The sequence below is a fragment of the Pleurodeles waltl genome, chromosome 4_1, assembly GCF_031143425.1.
Source record: "Pleurodeles waltl isolate 20211129_DDA chromosome 4_1, aPleWal1.hap1.20221129, whole genome shotgun sequence".
Classification (NCBI taxonomy): domain Eukaryota; kingdom Metazoa; phylum Chordata; class Amphibia; order Caudata; family Salamandridae; genus Pleurodeles; species Pleurodeles waltl.
This window is the reverse complement of record NC_090442.1, coordinates 479,328,456-479,350,676: the sequence shown is the minus strand read 5'-3', so window position 1 is coordinate 479,350,676 and position 22,221 is coordinate 479,328,456. Positions and strand designations below refer to the sequence as shown.

The 22,221-nt window shown below is 43.2% G+C and overlaps 1 protein-coding gene across 1 annotated transcript in view; it reads right to left on the bottom strand.

The window, feature by feature from the left end:
• The window catches only part of LIN7A (lin-7 homolog A, crumbs cell polarity complex component), a 375,532-nt gene that overhangs the window by 175,594 nt on the left and 177,717 nt on the right, over positions 1-22,221 (bottom strand). The window lies entirely within an intron of this gene.

Genomic DNA, 22,221 nt, shown 5'->3' with positions numbered 1-22,221 from the left:
TCCTCTTGTTCTGAGATTGCTGAGAGAGCAAGATGTGATAAGAAATGTTGGACCTCCGCCTCAGTTGGCCGGACTTTACTCATGTAGAGATCAGCATAAAAATTATAAAATTTGCGATTGATTGCAGTCTGGTTATGTATGCTGTGACCCGTGGGATGTGTTAGTTCAACTATAACTGAGCCCCTATGTGCTGGATTTGCTAGCCACGCTAGAAGGGAGCTTGTGCGATCTCCCTCTGAGTGCGCACGTGCTAAATAGGGTTTATGTTCATAACAGCGCAGTCTCTCGATTGCCTCCGCTGTAGTTTCCTGTGTGGTGAGAAGTGCTGTCTGAAGGTCCGGGTCGTTCAGGCACCTCTTCTCTAATATACGCAACTCTTGTTCAGCCTTTGCTATATCGTGAAGCAGCGTCTGGTGTTCGCCTGCGGCTGCGGAGATACATTGCCCCCTGATTACTGCCTTGAACGCATCCAATTCTGTCAGTTTTGAGTTTGTCGAGCCTTCATTTATCTCAAAGTAATCGTCTATCGCTGTGCTTTTGGTGTGTGTAAAAACCTGATCTTGTAAGAGAGCCGGTTCAAGCTGCCACCTGGGTATCGGTGGCCGGGTACAGGACCACCCAAGTTTCAGTAGTAATGGATTATGATCTGAGATCGTTCAGGTCAGGTATTCGGTCAGGTGTACCAACTCATGGACATCTGGTGAACATAGAAATGTGTCCAACCGTACGAGCAGATTATACATTGGCAAGTAAAAGGAGTAATTTCTATGCTCTGAATGCTGAATTCGCCAAGAGTCGACTAGGCCCCTTTCCCTTGGTACAAGTGGGCTGTCCGGACAGTCGTCAAAGAGGGCAGTGGGGGATATGACCTATGTAGTATTGTGTCTGCTACACAATTAAAGTCTCGCCCCAACAATACAGGTCACATGAAGTGTGTGGCTAGATGTTCAGAGAGGGATGTCAGGAACCAGTTTGGCCAGTGTTAGGACCATATATGTTGCCCAATACTATCTCTCTCCCATCTAACTTTCCAATGATTACAGTATAGCGTCCCAGGGGGTCTATGACAGTGCAGTGTGCTGGTATGGTACCCCGGGTTTAATCCATATTAAAGTCCCTCTGGCATAGGCTGAATAAATAGTGTAGTATACCTGGCCTCTCCACCATCGTTGAAGAGCGTGGACCTCAACGGCATCTAAATGTGTCTCCTGCAACAACGCTATATGGATTACCCACCTAGTACAGTGTGAAAATACTTTGTGTCTTTTAACCATGGATCGCATCCCTCTAACATTCCACATGAAGACCTTGCCATTCAGTGTAGTATCCACTGGAGGTATAGTGTAGGGCACAATGGCCAATGTAGAGGCTGCAGGCCTGCTGGAGGGGGGAACCCTTCTCACAGCAATGCACATATATGACAAATCTAGGCAACACAAAACAATCTTTTCATCGACTAAATAACATTTTCCTCAACTCCCCATTCCCAGGGCGAAAGTGTGATGTTCTCACCCAAACTGTTAAACAACCAAGAATCAAACATGTTCATGCCATCTATCGTTCAGGCTATGCTTTGTGAGGGGGTGCCAGTTCCGATGTCATGCAGCAGGGGGCTCCTGGCATCCCCCAGCTCCCATCTCGCCCTCCTTTCTTATGTCTGCAATCTGTAATCTGGATCGATGCAAACTAGTTTGGTAGGAGCGCCATTGCAGATAGTGTGGGGGTAGGGCATATCTGAATTCATGTTGTCCATCAGAGTTTATAAGATGCTTGTTTCCGGTCCAGGGAGGACCTGGCCTGGCAGTTCGGGCTGGACTGTTCCCATGGGGATCAGGGTCAAGACTGATTTGCATATGGCTGGTTCCAAACTGGGGTGGCATGGTGAGCAAAAGAATTGATGGATTAAACTCAGATCTGTGACTGGGGATGAATGTTTGATTTGTTCTGCATTCCGTCCATCATTTGTGTTTGTTTGCTTTTGACGCCATAAGTGCGCCGGGTATGCCCAGACATGGGTCCCAGGCTCACTATGCCACTGGATTAAATCTAGCATGGATTCAAGCAAACCGTTCCCGGGATGCTTGTTTCCGGTCCAGGGAGGACCTGGCCTGGCAGTTCGGGCTGGACTGTTCCCATGGGGATCTGGGTCAAGACTGATTTGCATATGGCTGGGTCCAAACTGGGGTGGCATGGTGAGCAAAAGAATTGATGGATTAAACCCAGACCTGTGACCGGGGGTGAATGTTTGATTGGTTCTGCTTTCCGTCCATCATTTATGTTTGTTTGATTTTGACGCCATAAGTGCGCCGGGTATGCCCAGACGTGGGTCCCCGGCTCACTATGCCACTGGATTCAAGCTAGCCTGGATTCAAGCAAACCGTTCCCGGGATGCTTATTTCCGGTCAAGGGAGGACATGGCCTGGCAGTTCGGGCTGGACTGTTCCTATGGGGATCAGGGTCAAGACTTATTTGCATATGGCTGGGTCCAAACTGGGGTGGCATGGTGAGCAAAATAATTAATGGATTAAACCCAGATCTGTGACTTGGGGTGAATGTTTGATTGGTTCTGCATTCCGTCCATCATTTATGTTTGTCCAGCAGAGTTTAGCCGCTGAGAGAGCACCAGGGGTCTTTCAATGAGTTCATATGCAGCTCTCGGTTGGCCTTCTAGATAGGTTAATTTGCAGTGCCTGGGGTAACTGCTGATAAAACCACCCTTGAACGGGCCGAAGCCATGGTCTCACTGTCCGAGTCCGTCTGCTCCCCACTCACCCTTTGGCTCAGGGACATTGTGCTCAGCAATGAACCACCCAGCGAGGCGACCGCCATTACCAACCTCTGTCGTTCCTCTTGTGCCTTCTCTGCTGTGGGTGGGTCAATCCTGGCTGATGTCTGTCTCCTGCGGGATCAAAGATGGTGTTTCCTCTTTTGACGCTGTGAGGGAAAGCTCTGGCCTAAGTTAGGCAGGAGTTCCAGCCAGGACCACGCTTCTTGCGGTATGTTGAAGAATTCCACTGCTTTCAGGGTAACCACCCGGAGCAGCACTGGAAACTGCATGGAGTATGGGATCTCCAGTTCCCTGAGTTTCTATTTTACATAGATAAAAACTGCTCTCTGATGTTGGACTTCTCTAGAGAAGTCAGGAAATATTGATACTCTGCTGTTTTTAACCAACAAACTCTCAAGCAGCAGCGCGTGCTGCAGTATGTAATACTGGTCTCTGAAGTGAAGCAGTTGCGCTATCACGGCCTTGGGGGAGTTCCAGGAAGCTGTGTTTTAGCAAGCACTCTATGGGTCCTCTCCAGTGCAAAGAAGGAGGAGAGTCCTTCTGGGGCCACCACAGTCTTGAGCCATTCCTCCAGATAGCATTCCATGTCTGGGCCTTCAACTTTTTCAGGAAGTCCTACCACTCTAATGTTGTTGCGTCTTGCTCTGTTCTCTGCGTCTTCCGCTCTGCTTTCTAGTGTTTTTAAACAGGCTTCAATGGAAGTCAAGCGACCATCTGCTAGAGCCAAGGCAGGGGTTGCAGCTGAAATTTCCCGTTCTATAATGGTGACTCTCTCCGCCAAGGTCCGATGGTCATCTTGGAGGAGGCCCAAATCTATGCTCAGGGTTTCGATTTTGACCTCCAATGCCGTTTGTGAGCCTGCTATAGCCTGAAGGACTCCCTGCAGAGTGGGTTTGGGGGTTGTCATTGCCGCTGTGGTTTTTACTATCTGCTCTACTTCATCACTTGTTGGTCTGGGAGGCTGAGGGCCTCCCAGTTCTCCATCTCTTTTCCAAAGGGCCTTTCCCATTTTGTGCTGTGTTGGTGTTTGTCCCCCGTTTCTAGGCATTCCCCCTGTCATGCCGTGGAGGTTCCCTCTACGTTGTGTGCCTGTGCACTGCAGGTAACATCCGCGCTGCTGATTACTTTTGTAGTCTAAGCGAGTCTAGATCCCAGTAGCCCTTGGACCTTCTTGATTGTCTGTGTTTGGACCACTCAGCGTTAACAAAGCCTATCAGTGGTCTAAGAGACTTGCTGGTGATAGACCACTAAGCCAAGGACTTTGCTCTTACTCCTCTTCCTCCACTGAAATCTTGTGCCCCTGGGGGGTACACCACCGCTCGGGGGACCAACTGACATGTGGTCATAAGTCTTCCTGGGTCTCCAACCTACCATTCGCTGCAGGGAACACTTTCCAATAGGCGTCGGTGGTCAATGGCCCTCCATCTGCCTTTGCTCTCCCTAGACGATGGTCCCACTCCATTGGGAGATCATGGTAGGGGGCTCAACACTAGCGCAGTGCACCTCCGTAAGGTGGCCTCTCCCTTCTAGTTAGATCAGGCCTCTCAATGGGCCTCCTTGGCCCCTGTGATGGAAAGTGACTCAGTCTAATGCCTCTGCGTTTCAGCCGAGGCCCACCTCATGTGCTTTCATCCCTCATTGCTAACCCAGAGCCAGGAGCAACAGCCAGAGATCGCACTACTATTATAGTTGAGACCCGGGCCTCCACGGCAAGAGGCCCTCGGTCGCCACCATCAAGGCTCCTCGGTTTGCGGTGCCAGACCACGCTGGTGTGGATTTGCAGCGAGCCTCCAGTGCCAGCACACCACTACCCACACAGCATCTGCATCCCCAGAACTGATAGCTGGCACCTCTGGTCAGTCTGTACCTGCGGGGCTCCTTCTCGCTCCTGTGCTCCTGCTGCCCGCAAAGGGACCTCCCTTCAGTCACCGGGTCCAGATGCATTGCTCTCACCTTTCTTATCACCTGGGTGCCGTTTCCGGACGCCCCGCAGCCCGCATGCTCCCTCATCAGGTGCTGTGAGGCCTCAGCATAGGACGCGCCAGTAGCAACATGGGCCTCAGAGGCCCCGATCCATTGGGCCCTGATCGCTGTTGCCCTGCATGTGTGGTCGGGGTTGCGGACCGACCCCTAGGCGTGCTCACTGGCGTGCTCACTGCAAGTCTCCGGTGGAGCATTCTTCTCCTTTCTCGTCACTGAGGGCCATTGCAGGGGTGGATGGCCACCATTTTAGATTGGCCGCTCCTCTCCATTTCTGACCCCGTTCTCCGGTTTTCTCCCACTTCGGGTACGCAGTCGGACAGGCTCCTTTGAGTCTCAGGGGTCTAAGATGGGACCCCTGATTGTCGCCCCCTTGTAGGATTGGCGGTGGGTGGTCTGATGTGGCTGCGGGTCCCGGAGCTCTGGTACCCCGCTGCCTATGCCATTCGTTGCTTGGCCACACCCCCTCACCACTGAGGAGACAAATTATTAATATTTTGACAACTCTCAATGTAGGACTGTTGCTCTGACAGATTCATGACAAGTAACTAGTCACAAGTATGTTATTTCACCAGAGTACAGAGTACATGGAGTTGAGGCTGTTCAGCGCAGGCCTCATCATACATCAGACGCATAACATCCAGTGTGTCAATCTGAAAATAGCATTTCACCTACATTTGCTTATAATCAACCCGTTTTGTCTCAATACAAGACTTGGGAGATAATTTAGATGGTGTTTGAACAAAATATTGAATTAAAAATGTTTTGATACATAAATATAGTGTGAAGAATATAGTAATGACAAAAATATAGTCTACAGGAATACCGAGGGTTTTGTTGTTTTAAATATTGTTTGTCAAAATATCATTGTACATAATAATGTTTTATGGGTTATTTTATGTGTTTTATCATGTAATGTGGTTTACTTTAGTTGCATGCTCATTTTTGTTTCAATTTCTTTTGTAATTTTTTTAATTATTTGCAAAAATATCCAAATGTTTGTTTTTAAAAATTTTAAAAACTTGTCTAATTAACATATATGTAATTGCGTTATGGGAAATTGATGATGGGGTTTTTGGGGGTAAGGGTGGAGAAATTATTAAAGTTTGTAAATATTAATTTGTTTATATGTTGACTGGTAAATATGTTAAATATGTAAATATGTTATTTTTATTAATTTATTAAACTCTTTAAATTTAGGCTTAGGGCCTGATTATGAGTAAGGCGGACCATGGAACGCCGCACCTGCAGTGGCAGTCTGATTAACGCATCCTTGGTGGTACCAAAAGGTCTCCGCCACCACCCGGATCATGGAACCCGGTGGGTTGGCGGCGGTGCAAGTCGTGGTCAAGCACAGCGGTGCTGATGTCGGCTGATCACAACTTGCCTTTCTATGGCAGGGACCCTGCCATGAAAAGGCCAGTGGAAAGGTTGAAAAGGGACCACAGGGGAGGACCCCTGCATGGCATGTGTTGAAAGGCTCCCCTTTCAACACATTTGGAATGTGCAGTGTCTGCCATGGCCGACAGTGCATATTCTGAGTGTGCTGGTGGCACTGACAGTGTGGTGGCATTGGCTTCGGCTCTCCCTGAGATCTAATGCCTCAGCACTGTTTACATCGTCCAGTCTGGCTGGAAGTTCATTATATTGTGGTGGGGAGGCGGCCGGCATAGCGACGTCCTCTCCACCACCATATTAGTGGTCCGACTGTCAGACCGCCAAACTCCTAATCGGGCCCTTAGTGTTTAATTTTAAGTAATTTTTAAAATAAAAAATTTGAACTTTAAATTCCATTTTTTAAATTTATGTAAATCTTCTTAAATATTTTAAAAACATTTGTGTATCTAACTAAAAGAAATGTGAGATAATTTATACATTTTACACAAATTCGAAAACATTTCTAACATACTTTCTGCTTGTAAACATTATTGACAGTATGTATTTTTTGTTTTGCTTCAGAAATCTAGATTGCTTTAATTTGTAATAGTTAATTTGAGTATGAAATATGTAATATTGATTTTTAAAATGTATCTATTTTTACTTCCATAGGGTAATTTTGTTGATAATTAAACATTTGTTCAACTGTTAAAAACACGTAATTGAGAATATAATTTATATATTTATATATCTATGTGTGTGATATAAATGATTATACATGATGTATATAATAAAATGCATACACGCTATATCAAATATATGCATTTAAAATACTGTTTTCTATTCACTAATCAATTATTTATTGTTTTATTTCAGTTGTATGTACTTTTTAAATTATTTACTTATAATATTAAAGATATTGTACAATTAATTGCATGTTATAAGATAGTAATAATTATTTAATATGAACATTTTAATGTTAAATATATAATAAACTTTTATTGGGTATAAGTAATGCTTATATTTATTTGAAAACAAACTTTTAAGATATTGTACTATGGAATATAGATAGTAAATGTGACCCCTTTAGTGTCCAAAACCTTCCCTAAAATGGTTTGGATTTCAGTAGGAATAGTATATGTAAGCCCCTTAGTGCCCAAGTCAAGTCATTCTTTGAAATGGTTTAGTTTGGAGTAGGCTTAGTAAATTTAACCTATGTGGTATCCAGTGCCTTCCTCAAAAGTTTTTGACTTGAGTGGTTTTGGTAAATGTAACCCCTTTAGTGTCCATCAGCTTCCCCAAAATAGATTAGAGGGGATTAGTAAATGTAACCCCTTTAGTGTCTAACACCTTCCCCAACATGGTTTAGATTGGGGTAGAATAGTAAATGTAAACCCGTTTAGTATCCAAAGACTTCATCAAAATTGTTTAGATTGCAGTGGTCCACAACACCTTCCCCAAAATGTTTTACATTAGAGTGGGACTAGTAAATGTAACTTACTTTATTGTCCAACACCTCCTCCAAAATGGTGTACCTTGGAGTGAAAATAGTAAACGCAACCTCTTTATTGTTCAACGCATCCCTCAAAGGTGGATATTGGAGTAGGAGTAGTATATGTGACCGCTCTAGAGTCCAATACTATCCCCAATATATGGTTTATATTGGAGTGGTCATAGTAAATACAAACCCTACAGTGTCTAACACCTTTATCAAAAAGGTTTAGATTGAAGTAGGAATAATTAATGCAACTCCTTAGTGCCGAACACTTTACCCAAACTGTTTTAGATAGAAGTTGGTTTTGAAATTTTAACATGCATAATGTACATATGATATTTATACTACTAAAGGTACATAACAAAGTTTGTACAATTTTATTGATATTTCTATCCTAGAAGTTGGGAGGAGTATCCAGAAGGGGTCTCTGAAGTTCCAGGAATTTCCTGCCTCCCCTGCACTGGCTGAACAGACAAAACAGGGTCATTAAACCTATTGTGTGGTAGCAGAGCCGAGCCTATTCAGTTGCAAGTGGGGCTGTGCTTAGCTTCGCTTCCCCATCAAGTCTGTTAATGGCCCATTCAGGCTCTGCTAATCCCCCTATTGTGTGACTGTCTGAAGTGAACTCAACTATCAGTTACACACCCAGTCATGTGACCTGAGGCAGACACTGTTACGACTCAGTCGTCCCATTTCCAGGGGGCGCTGTAAGGGGACTGTCAGAAGCCTGGGAATCACCTTGAACACCTATCTAGAGTCCCTTGCTGACTCCTGTTTGTTTCTTTTTTCTCCATGGTACACTTGTGTAGGACTACATTTGCTTCTTGGGACTGCAAATCCCATAATGCACAGCTTGGTAGTCAGGAAAACCCGGATTCTGTTTCCCATTGTTTTCAATGGGAGAAGTCCAGTTGCTCCTTTTCACTGGATCCTCTCCTCCAGGACTTGCAAGTGTCCGAAACCACACACACCTGAAACCTCTCCTGTGCAGCACAGCTTGGAACTGCTTATAAGCAGCCATTTCTTCAAGCTCCCCGTCGTGCATCGGACTTCAATTCCTTTGCGTTACAGACCCCTTGTCGGATGGTGTTCCAGTTTTGTTCCTGTTCTGTTCCAGCCTGATCCTGTTTCCTGTTTCTCTGCCCTGCTCCTGATTGTTCCAGCCAGAGTCTGCTCCCTACTTCTTAGCCTTGTACCTGTTTGTTTCTTCCAAAGCCTGCTCCCTGTTTCTCTGCCCTGCTCCTGCCTTGTTTCAGCCTGAACCTTCTCTCTGTTTCCCAGTCCTGTTTACTGCTCATTTCTTACTCCCTGTATTCCAGTCCTGTCCTTGCCTGTTCCAGCCAGAGCCTGTTCTCAGTTTCCCAGTCCTGTCTCTGTCTGTCCCAGCCAGACGTTTGCGCCCTGTTTTCAAGTCCTAGACCCGCCTTTGCTTCAGCCTGAGCCTGTTCCTAGTTCTTGCCTCTGCCTCTTTGTTTGTTCCCTTCTGTTTCTGTTTCTTCTTGGTTCTTTGTGTCTGGTAAGTGTTCTATCAGTCTTCACCAGTGTATACGTGTCCTCCTGTGTACTGGGGTTGGCTCCTGGTTTCCAGGAGGCAATTCCAGCCCCCATCCTTGTCCAGTGTTATACGTTGTATTTCGTGCCTAACAGTGACAGTGTGCTATTGCTGTTTTCTCAGGAATCGCCACTGTGTTTCGAGCTGGACCCACAAGAGCGTGTCCTGTGTATGTAAGTACTATCCTTGTTTGTGCTCTAGGGTCCAGAGACAGAATTTCTTCTGCTGCCTCCTTTCTATGGGGCTGGCAGGGTGACTATCTGTAAGAGCAAACTGCACAGAGGCATTGAGATTCCCTGTCACTGTGGGAGGTTCTGCGCCTTACTCTGTGTACAACCCCAGCGTGTTTGTCCACTAGTAATCCGTTTCTATTTGTTCACACAAGGGTTGCTCTGCTTTTACTTTCCTGTTTCCTGTGCCTGTCTATAGCTGTCCTTTCCGTGTATGCCTTTAGCTGCTCTTCTGCCCCAGTACACTACCTCTTTAGGATATTCGGTAACCTCAAGGGGTGTCCCAACCAGAGTCCTGATCAGACCCGCCCGAAACCGTGACAGACACAGAGGGATAAGTGTGGGAAAATGTCACCTTTCTAAGAGTGCCATTTTCAAACTTGTAATAAAAAATCAGACTTTACCATTAAAGAAAGTTTTTCATTACAAGTTCTAAGATACCAAACATGATATTTCTACCACCTCTAGTTTAGGAATTACAGCTTTTTAAGTATATTAAGGAATCCCCAGTGTTATCCTATGGGAGGGGTAGGCCACACAGTAGTGAAAAAATGAATGTGGGAGTTTTTCACTACAAGGACATGTAAAACTAAAAAGTACATGACCCACCTTTTAATTTCACACCACCTTGCACTATGGGCTCCCTAGGTCCTACCTTAGGGGTGACATATGTAATAAAAGGGAGGTTTAAGGGTTCACAAGGGGTTTTAAATGCCAAGTCGACATAGTAGTGGGACACTGCCTTCAGGCTGCAATGACAGGCCTGGGGCATATTTGAAAGTGCTACTTGAATGGGTGGCTTAATAAGTGCTGCAGGCCCACAGGTAGCATTTAATTTAAAGGCCCTAGGTATATGGTATACCACTCTACAAGTGACTTTCGTGTAAATTAAGTATGCCAATCAGGTATATGCCAATCAAGTCATGTTTTAGAGAGACAGCGCAAGCACTTTAGCACTGGTTAGCGGTAGTAAATAGCACAGAGGCCTAAAGCCAACAAGTAAAAATCTGGCAAAAAGTAGGAGGAGGAAGGCAAAAAGTTTGGGGTTGACCCTGTCGTGGAAGCCATTTCCAATACATATTCACCATGCATGGTGTACATTTGAGTGATTGGTTTGGAGCACATTTTGAAAGCCCTATTCATCATCTATGTTTGACATTGGCCCATCATCCATGTTTGACATTGGCTTAGTGTTAATAAGTTATGTTCTGTAGACAATAGTAGGATATGGTTTTCATTATGAATGTTATCACATATGAACAAGGTTCCTCATTATGTGCTGTGGTTAGGTGTTCAGGAATTTGGATATTTTTGTATTTTCTAGGGGCAGGAGGGGTGTCACTAATGTTTTTTTAATGTGTTCAATTAAGTGTTTTAAGGTGGGTGTAACTGGACTGTGATATGTTTGGGGACTTTGGGGAATATATACAATACCATCAACTCAGAAGCCCCCTCAGGCCAATGCCCCACTTCATATACAACCTTAGAAGAACTATTGTCTCCCCCACATTCGCCGCTATGATCAACACCTCCATAACAACTGCCACCTTCCTGTCTTGCTGAAAAAATGTAGAAGTCAACGCCTTACTGAAGAAACCAACAGAGGACCCCAAAACCCTCAGTAGCTACAGACTCATCTCATTCCTGCCTTTTCCAGCCAAAGTCATGGAGAAAGCCATCAGTACCCAAGTTGCAGACCACCTAGAACTCCATCAACTCCTGGACAGCCTTTCATCTGGCTTTCCTACCAACCCCAGAACAGAAGCAGCCCTAATTGCAGCCACCAATGACATCAGGAGCATCCTTGACTGTGGAGAATTGGCTGTACCCATCCTCCTCAACCTTTCCCCAACTTTCAATACAGTCTGCCACAACTCACTCATCAGAAAGCTTCAGTACTTGGGTATCTGTGGACTGGCCCTCAGGTGGATATCCTCCTTCCTCACAGACATGACACAATGAGTTAGACTTCCCTCCTACACCTCAGAACCAAACAAACTCATCTGCGGAGTCCCTCAAGGATCGTTGCTCATCCCAACACTCTTCAATGTCCACATAAAACCTCTTGAGGACATCATCAGAGCCCACAGCATCAACACAGTATCCTACACCAATGAAACCAGCACCTCCAAAGCAAACTTCACCAACTGCATGAAAAACAACTGCCTCCAGCTTAACACAGACAAAACCAAAGTCCTTATCTTTGGCAACAACCACTCCTCTTGGGACTCCTCTTGGTAGCCCTCTGAGCATGCCCCCCCAAACCTCTCTACAGACACTGCCAAGAGCCTTGCGATCATTCTGTACACCAACCTCTCCATGAGCAGACAGCTCAACGCTGTTGCCTCATCATGCTTCCACATCCTGCAAATGCTATGCAAGATTTTCAAGTGGATCCCACTTAACAAAAGACGAACATTCATCCAGGCTCTTCTCACAAGTAGACTTGACTACAGAAATGCCTTCTAATTCAGAGTACCAGCCCATGTTCTGCACCACTTCCAAACCATCCAGAACACTGCCACCTGCAAAATAACTACTTCTCTCCACACCTCAACAATCTCTACTGGCTCCCAGTTCAGGAAAGATGTAAGGGCAAGATACTCATTCACTCCTACAAAGCTCTTTACAACACCCATCCAGCGTACCTCAACCACCACCTCAACTTCTACTAACGACCAGACACCTTTAATCTGCATCCCAAGCAAGAGCACACCTCCTTTGCATCAAGAAGGCCAGAAGCGGAGGACATTCCTTCTCATACCTCGCAGCCAAGACCTCCTCGCAACACCTAAGAACCTCCTCCTCCCTCATGGACTACCAAAGGAACCTCAAGACATGGCTCTTCCTGACGAAACAGGCATGGTCTCCTCCTCCCTCCTCAGGTCTGCCCTATTCAGTGCCTGGATACCCTCAAGTGTGACCAACTGCATTCTACAAATCCACATAACATAACATTTTAATATTTTAATTGTGGTCTCTTGAGAGTTAGTGCAAATCAAACATATCATATCAAATCCATGCACCTATAGCAGGTTTTTCCAATGAGTAGGTTGTGAGCTACTGGTAGCTATCCACCTACTTGGAAGTAGCTGTCCTGTGTGCAGTCCAACCTACTAAATTAGAAGCTTTTGCTTGGTTGAATTAATATATCTATAAGAAAGTTGAAAAGTGTGTGTTTGAGATAAAAATATATGTAGTTTCCGAACTCATAACCTGATTTTGAAGAAAAGTTGTTGAATTACCAAAATATTATTAAAGCTGATATTTGAGTGATAAATCATGAGGCGTTCAGCAGAATTATTCCTAATATTAACTATATGATTAACTTGTAATGGGTCAGCACAGCTATGGCTGCTATTTATTATCCATGTAAAGTCATTCCATATTGATAAAGCATTTTTTATACTACTGCTAGCAACCATGTCTGAGGTGATCACTGCTGGTAGTCTTGCGGCCGCTAATGTGATCTTGGATGTTGTGGTTACTATAGTAACCCTAATAATATTAGTACCTCATGATGGTTCTCATGGAACATAAGTAGCCTTTAATAAAGAAAAGGTGGGAGACCCCTAACCTATAATATGCTCAGCCTTTGTGAATTTAGACACAGGATTATTGAGTTCAATTTCCTCTAAACTGTTTCTGCTTTAGATAGTGTTGCTACTGTCAGCCAACTGCACTACTCAAATTATGTATCATCTTCATTAAACATGGGAAAGGAATGAAGTCTATTAAACAAAATCACTGTCTTTACTTACATACATACTGCAAACCGAAACCAAAATTACATGTCATATCTTGTTTCAATGTATATGGTGACTCAGCTACAAATTTTGTAGGAATCTTCATAGATTAGGTGAATGTTGTTCATTGCAAAACCTCATGAATCGACACGTACACGCTGGTTTTCATTCCTAATAGATGAGCTGCTACTTTCTCCGGCCCTTATAAATCTTTACGTTTTACAAACCTCTCTCTAGAAAATTATTAAAGACTTCTAATGAACTGTGAAAATAGTTGAACGGATAGGTACATTTTATTTGCTCGTCTTTACTTCAATTCCCTCTTGCGACTGCTGCTTTGAGAGTTTTCAGCCTGTTAATCTACATACTTTTGCTTGTGGGTGTCTCCATCTCAATAAAGAAACCAATCCCTTTAATGCAAGACTGCAAGCAGCTGAACTAATCACCACAAACTTTTTGGTTCAGTGTAAAGGCCATTACAATACACAAATAACAAATTATGTAGTTAGAAATGATGTAAAACAATATAAAATACTGCTATACAAAAACACACGTTAGAAGCCCCATTTTAAGAGAGAGCCATATAAATTAATATATTCCACTGGCAACATCTCAAGTTAAGCCAGAGATCCTCATTGGGAAATATAAGCCCAGTACACCCAAAGCTACACTTAATTATAAAGACAGGCTGTTAATCCATATTTTCTAATCTGATCATAAACCTTTCACGACTGTGAATATGCATTCTGGTCTTTTAGTACCTCATAAAAAAACAACCACTGCTGAGACCTTTCTGATTAAAAACGGTTTTACCAATTGCCCCTCAGTAAAGCATATAGGGAGTAGAACAGAAAAAAAACTATTAGATTGACAGGCTGTTTCACTTAAAGGCAGGTGATAAAGGAGGAACATTTTAATTACCACAACACGTTGTTAAGCCTATATGTGGGAAATCACACGATCTAGAAGTTATAAAGAGTCTTCTCAAAGGTGTGACAGACAAAGTCCAAATACGGTTTCGAGTCATTCCGCAGAGTCATCAGGTGAACACTCCCAATACAAAACAAACATATCCTTTTATATTTGTTATTCATTTATTTATTGGTAGAGCACAACTATCATCGACAAGGTATTGTGACACTAGGATGGAGAGACAGAGAAAAAACAAAACGACAAAGAGGGGCAGAACAGGAAAGGACGTTTAACAGAAAAGATGAGTTTGTAGTTGTGAACCAAAAAGCAAATACAAAGTATATGAAATTCAAGTGGCAACATATTCCAAAGAGCACGGCCCAGAAAGCTGAAAGATTTTAGAGGACAGATTTATGTCGCCCTGAATAAGCAGACATCATGGCTCCAAGTTCCTTATAATTCATTTGATCAGGCATTCTCTGTATAAGACAGGTCCAACTCTGGTAGCTGGCGTTCAAGGGAGCACCAGAGACTTGTTCAAAAGAAACCTTTAAACAGACGCAACTTTGAGGTGGCAGCTTTAGGATAGTACCAACACCTTGCCCAAAATAAAAGGGAATTAAGGACAGCTATCATTTCAATATCTTCCAATGTCAATTCAACCTTCAGGACCACTAGTGTTCCCACCCCAAAATGTCAAAAATGAAACTATGATCTTCTCTACCTGCCTGAGCACATTTATGTATTCCCACAATGTTCCCCTATAAGAAGTAGCTTCTACAAACTTGGCTAAAGCTAAAGGATTGTAAACAGAGTGCCTCCAAATGATGGTTGAACTTCACAGCATTGCCTGCTTTCTGATTAAAGGCCAATTCATATTTTCCAATGTCAGATTTCCCAGAGGTAGACACAGAAACTCTGATACCCAGAAATTGAAATATGGCAACAATGTGTAGTCTATAACCATCATTCCGTAAATGACACTGAGAATTGTAATTTGGGGGTATCATTATTTGGCTTTAAGTTGCTATTATTTCTAAAGGCATCTAGGAGCAAGTACAAAGCGTGTTTCATTAATATTCATTAACATGTTCCAGTTTTATTGAGGTTTTGCGCCAGCCAACCAAACCCTGTGTAACACTAACTATTTACAACTTTGAATACTATGCAAATAATTGTTTTTTAAATTCTACATAATACTAGGGCATCAGTTTTAGAAAGATCTTGTGTAATATAATTCAGCCCATGGTCCTTGACAAAAACAATTCTCACTTATGGTCTTGTGGACCTCAGTATGGATAAAAGTCCCATTTTCATATGGTAAATTAGGATTCTGATCTAAAGCTTATACAAATGGATTGGGAGGTTCCAAGAGACATTTTCTGAATATAAATCAGAACAGTAATTAATCTACTTTACTTTGCATATGTATCTATGTTGTCTTGGGCCCTTGTGGTTTGTACTGTGTGATATCTGGTGTAGATGTGAGCTGTATCTTGCTTTTGCAATGATCGAAAACATAGACAAACTGGAGGCACATTGTTCTAAAAGTGACTTAAATTACTAATTGCTGAGCTCATTAGATGAGGCATTACAAATGTAGACCAAGGTATCAAAATATTCCACATAAAAGGGGGAAACTAGGAACCAAATATATAAAAAAATAGTGGGATAGGGAGGAGTTAGAGGTCCAGTGCACACCCTCCAATAACAGTTCCTAATAATGAAATGCACTGTTCCTGAATGATAACAAAAGGAAAGAAAACGAACAGGGAGAGTGTCGGATTAACCTATTCAATAGAGAATCCTATTCAATAGGAGCAAGAGTCCTCACACACCCAAATGGGTGTCATGCTTCATCATCGGACAAGCTCCTCGTCAGACTGGCGCTGCAATGTCTGACGGGCACCACCTTTTCGGGGGGCTCTTTGCCGGAGTTCTTTTACGATGATGCCTCACTATCCCATAGAGCAGTAAGGAAAGGAAGGAGAGCAAGAAAAAAATAAACCAAGCTAAAATTGGCTCAAAACCTATCTGCAAGATTTACTTTTATTGGTGCAGAGAGCGGGCCAAGATTAAAACAATTATCAGGAGAACAGAGTCGATATAATGTCCGACCTTTCTCACACAAATGGGTGGTCAAAAACTATAAGACCCCTCTTAGAAATTGGGTCGACATGTTTCGCGTCTATTCTGTCCACATAGGATCCACTGACGCTTCCTCAGGACCTAAATATGATGATGCTTCTCCACATATAAACTCAAAAAATGATCTTGCCTATAGCAACTACTAAGTGAAAGCAAAGAATCAGTCAGTCACTCACATAAGTCCATTATGACCCACAGTGTCAATCCTATTCGTCGCCCTGAAAATGTTTAAACATCATGTCAATGAATAATACTCAAATTCAAGTGACAAGAAACCCGTATAGTCAGGTGTAAAGTTAATGTGGCACACAGTGATCGTGAATTTTTTTTTTTTAACATATCATGCCAGTTGCAAATAACAGATAATGCTTACCCTCCCAATTCGAGACAAGGCTTCATGGGATCACGCAGACCTTAGGCCTGGTCCAAGTACCAAGCTGCATGTCATATAAAGAAACATGGTAACATAGCAAAATAACAAAATAACGGTGAGAGTTAAGAGAACATATTTTAAAGCCTCCTAAGAATTGTCACTCTAAGTTAAGTGTCCAATTGCTCTATATGCAACAACATGAGGGGGCATAGTCCCACTTTACTACCCACTCGTTCATTCATTACGGTAGTGTCACTATCCGCAAAACAGTAAGGTGACTATAACTAGTACTACTACCATCCAAGGTGCTTCTGTATAGGGGATAGCCATTCAGAAAAAAAAAAAAAAAATAAATAAATAACTAGAATCACAATTTGCCAAGTCTCAAGGTTGCACTTCTTGGGTCGATATAATCGCTCAGTGCTGATCACATGCTTTTATGTATTAGTTGTTGTGAGAGAACCCGGGTGCCCTCCGGGTTGGAAATATACGATCTCCTCAGGGTTACCCATCTACAGTTTACACTCAAGCCCAATGTTCGAAATCACCCAGCGTATTCACAAATAGGCGGCCGGCCGTCGGCGGTTGCTCCTACCCCTGATCGCGCTCCCGAATTGACGAGGGAGACGCGGTACCGGTGGGTTAAAAAGGAGTCGAAACCGGAAGAAAGCGGACTCGCGCGTTGCTAGGCAGCGTGCGCGAGTCAGCGGGCCCGCGGCTGAGTGTTAGTGACATCGATGAAGGACTCCAGTCGAGTTCTTCGTGGCTCATGCGGTAACCATGATTGTGTGTTACTTATTGTATATATCGAATAGCAAATCACCAAGAAAAGGGGCATATATGCATATCACGGATGTACATGTTGGGCATAACATTGTGATAATCAGTGATCCGCATGTAATCTGACACTGTGAGATACCCCCATGGTTTATCATCACGACTTATGAATGCTCCTTCATTATAGTTACTGTGTGGGCAATACCAAAACAGAAAAAGAAAAGGGTGTAAAAGTATTACTGTTGAGTCAAAAGGAGAAAGCATTATATATATCTCACAAAAGCAATCGCAAATATCCAACCTCTAGAAAGGGAGAGGTGGAAAGGGCACATAATTGTATCGTGCCTCAAAAAATGTGAAAAAATCTTTTGTTGAGGTTTCACAATATTGTTGTCAGTTCAAGTGAAAAAGTTGATCCAGGGGATATCATCGTTTAAGCCCTTACGGTGGGTCCCGAGTTTAAAGACCGAACGTTGTTCTAACTCAAAAAGAGACTGAGAGCTTTTCTGTGGGCATGTTTGTAATACAACCCACCACATGTCATGTGGACTATGCTTTATTTCGATGTAGTGAATGCTTAATTTAGTCGAAGTGCGTCCGCACCGAATATTGCTGCGGTGTTCATTGATTCTGAGTTTCACCGCTCTAGTAGTCATTCCTACGTATTGTAAGCCACAAGGGCATGTAATCAAATATACACAATTCCGAGTGTTACAATTAGTGTGTTTGAGTAGTCGCCAATGCCCAATCGGGTCCAACTCCAAGGAGTCAGTGCGTTTAGTCAAGGAGCATACATTGCAATTCCCACATGGGAAATGGCCCACAACTGGTGGCAACTCCCACAGGGTACTTTGTTTAATGGGTGTCACTCTAGGTTTGGGTCTAGTGTGGATCAATATGTCTCTCAGATTAGTGGTTTTCCGAAAGGCGAAGAGAGGTTTCTGAATTTGTTCACCTCCACTCTGAAGGATCTCCCATCTTCTATTGATAATTTTCTTGACTGTATTCGACAAGGGTGTAAAAGTCGTAACATATGTCAATTTATTATCTGTACATCTAGGTGTCATCTGTAGGAGTTGTTCCCTATCACTATATTTGGCTCTCTTATAAGCAGTGTTGACCACTTTGGATGGATAGTGGCAGTCATATAGTTTGTATTTCAATTCTGTTGCTTGAATGTCAAAGGAACGGATATTACTACAATTACGGCGCAGTCGTAAAAATTGACCAAAAGGTAAGTTATCTCTAAGTGCTTTAGGATGATAACTGTCGTAGAGCAACAGACTGTTACGGTCTGTTGTTTTTTGATGTGTACGGGTCATGAGTATGCCCCTTTCAATGCTAATCTCCAGATCCAAAAATGTGATTGTAGTGGTGGAGACTGAGGCGGTAAAATTCAAGAAGGGATCAAGGTTGTTGACCCACGTGGTGAAAGATGTTACCTCCTCAATGGGACCTTTCCAGATGACCAAAATGTCGTCAATATATCTACGCCACAATTTGATGTACTCAAAATACGGGTTAGAGGTAGGCAGTATGAATCGTTTCTCAAAATCATACATATAGAGACATGCTAAGCTAGGCGCAAAAGTGCTTCCCATTGATGTGCCTCGAATCTGATGAAACAACAGGTCTTCGAACTGAAAGAAATTTTCTGTCATTGCTAAGTGCGCACAGTGCATAATGAAATGTATAGGGGTAGTTAGATCCAGTGTGGTTGACAGGAGGGCTGACTCTACTACTGCCAGAGTTGTTTGCTGAGGAATATTGGTATACAGCGCTTCCACATCCATGGTAATCAGTGCATGGATCTCCCCTTCAGAATTGAGGGATTCTATGAGGTTGAGAACATCTTTTGTGTCTCGTAAATATGTGGAAGATTGTTGCACAAGTGGTTGTAAAAAATGGTCGCAAAATGTAGACAGTGGTTCTAGGATAGATCCTATCCCTGATACAATTGGGCGGCCCGGAGGTGGAATCTTCCCTTTATGAATTTTGGGCAAACAGTAGAAGTAAGGTATTCTGGGATTAGTGGTGTCTAAAAAGTCAGCCTCTTTTTGCGAAATCCACGAGTTACTGATGGTCTCATGAATCATTCCTCTAATCTCTGTTTGTATTCTGGCGGTTGGGTCTTGGTCAATTCGTGTATAATAAGTTGAGTCACTCAAGAGCTGGAGACACTCTTGTCTATAATCTGATGAATTCAAAATAACTGTGGCACCGCCTTTGTCTGCTGGCTTGATAGTGATGCTATTGTCAGCTGTCAGACCCTGAAGGGCCATACTTTCTACTCTGGGTATGTTCACAAAGCTGTTTTTCGGTCGTAATTTGTTAAGGTCCAAACTGACCGCTTTTTCAAATGCCAAAATCTCGCAGGGCATAGCCGTAGTGGGTGGCATGAATTTGGACGGTTTTCTAAGACCTGAGTCCAGGGGTACTGTATCTAATGGTCTATCATTAAAAAAAGATTGTAGACGAATTTTCCTGAAGAACTGAGTTAGTTCACTTTGCAGGCGGAAGAAGTCTTCTCTAGGAGTCGGTACAAACCCTAGACCCTTGTTAAGAACAGATAATTCTTCAGGGGAGAGGGGTCTAGAAGACAGATTGATAACTAAGTCCTTGGTGGTTGATTCTTGCCCTGGCTCCGTGTGACCATCTGGGGCTCCTCCTGTGCCCAATGGACCCTTCTGCCTCTTCCTCGTCTTCTGCCTCTTCCCCTGCCCCTGCCACTGCCTAAAAAAGGCCCATATGGAAACATGGGGCGGGGTTGGAAAAACGGGAAGGGTTGGTGCCATCCCATCGATTGATTAGGGTGAAATTGTGGAAAATTGTAATATGGTTGAGGTCTCTCCTCGTCTGTACTCCACCCATCGGATGAAGAACTATGGCTATATTTGCGAGGTTTCTTAACTGATGTAGAAGAATCATCAGATGAAAAGGACTGTAAATCAGTTGAGTAGTCTTCTTTGATGTAAGGGTAGATTTTTTCTCGACTAAATCTACTGATGTCTTTCTGTAGTTTCGTTATTTTTTGTTGAGTTAAAAATTCTTTTGACTCATTTAAGTCGGAATTAATCTCAGCTAATAGATTCTTAAATGCAGTGATAGAGACTGTAGTTTTTAATGTATTTTCCATAAAGGAAATCTGTACAGCCATGGATTCTGCTATCCGTTTGGAGGTACTGATGATCAGTACCAACCAATCCCGGGTGCATTTCCAGGCAATTTGGGCCCAGTCTTTCCTAAAGGCCAAGTCTTGTAGGAAAATCCTAGGCATGTTTGACACGAGTAATCCGTTAGGTGCTATGTTGGCTCTCAGATATTCCGTCATAATTGTCCCATGAAGGACTGTTTTTACAAGGTCTCGTTTAAGTGAGGATAGTTTGTCCCATTCTGCTTTAGTGGGGCCCGAAGGCCCTGCACCGTCATTTGTCAGAATGGATGGAGTCTGAAGGATCGCGGAGACAATGTCATCGTCGAAGCTTAATACCTGGAAATTATCCATATTGGGGAAGTTTCTAAAGAAACTGGTGAGATAATCCCACGGCAAAACTGCTGTACTAAATATATCAAAAAATAGTGGGATAGGGAGGAGTTAGAGGTCCAGTGCACACCCTCCAATAACAGTTCCTAATAATGAAATGCACTGTTCCTGAATGATAACAAAAGGAAAGAAAACGAACAGGGAGAGTGTCGGATTAACCTATTCAATAGAGAATCCTATTCAATAGGAGCAAGAGTCCTCACACACCCAAATGGGTGTCATGCTTCATCATCGGACAAGCTCCTCGTCAGACTGGCGCTGCAATGTCTGACGGGCACCACCCTTTCGGGGGGCTCTTTGCCGGAGTTCTTTTACGATGATGCCTCACTATCCCATAGAGCAGTAAGGAAAGGAAGGAGAGCAAGAAAAAAATAAACCAAGCTAAAATTGGCTCAAAACCTATCTGCAAGATTTACTTTTATTGGTGCAGAGAGCGGGCCAAGATTAAAACAATTATCTGGAGAACAGAGTCGATATAATGTCCGACCTTTCTCACACAAATGGGTGGTCAAAAACTATAAGACCCCTCTTAGAAATTGGGTCGACATGTTTCGCGTCTATTCGGTCCACATAGGATCCACTGACGCTTCCTCAGGACCTAAATATGATGATGCTTCTCCACATATAAACTCAAAAAATGATCTTGCCTATAGCAACTACTAAGTGAAAGCAAAGAATCAGTCAGTCACTCACATAAGTCCATTATGACCCACAGTGTCAATCCTATTCGTCGCCCTGAAAATGTTTAAACATCATGTCAATGAATAATACTCAAATTCAAGTGACAAGAAACCCGTATAGTCAGGTGTAAAGTTAATGTGGCACACAGTGATCGTGAATTTTTTTTTTTTAACACATCATGCCAGTTGCAAATAACAGATAATGCTTACCCTCCCAATTCGAGACAAGGCTTCATGGGATCACGCAGACCTTAGGCCTGGTCCAAGTACCAAGCTGCATGTCATATAAAGAAACATGGTAACATAGCAAAATAACAAAATAACGGTGAGAGTTAAGAGAACATATGTTAAAGCCTCCTAAGAATTGTCACTCTAAGTTAAGTGTCCAATTGCTCTATATGCAACAACATGAGAGGGCATAGTCCCACTTTACTACCCACTCGTTCATTCATTACGGTAGTGTCACTATCCGCAAAACAGTAAGGTGACTATAACTAGTACTACTACCATCCAAGGTGCTTCTGTATAGGGGATAGCCATTCAGAAAAAAAAAAAAAAAAAAAAAAATAACTAGAATCACAATTTGCCAAGTCTCAAGGTTGCACTTCTTGGGTCGATA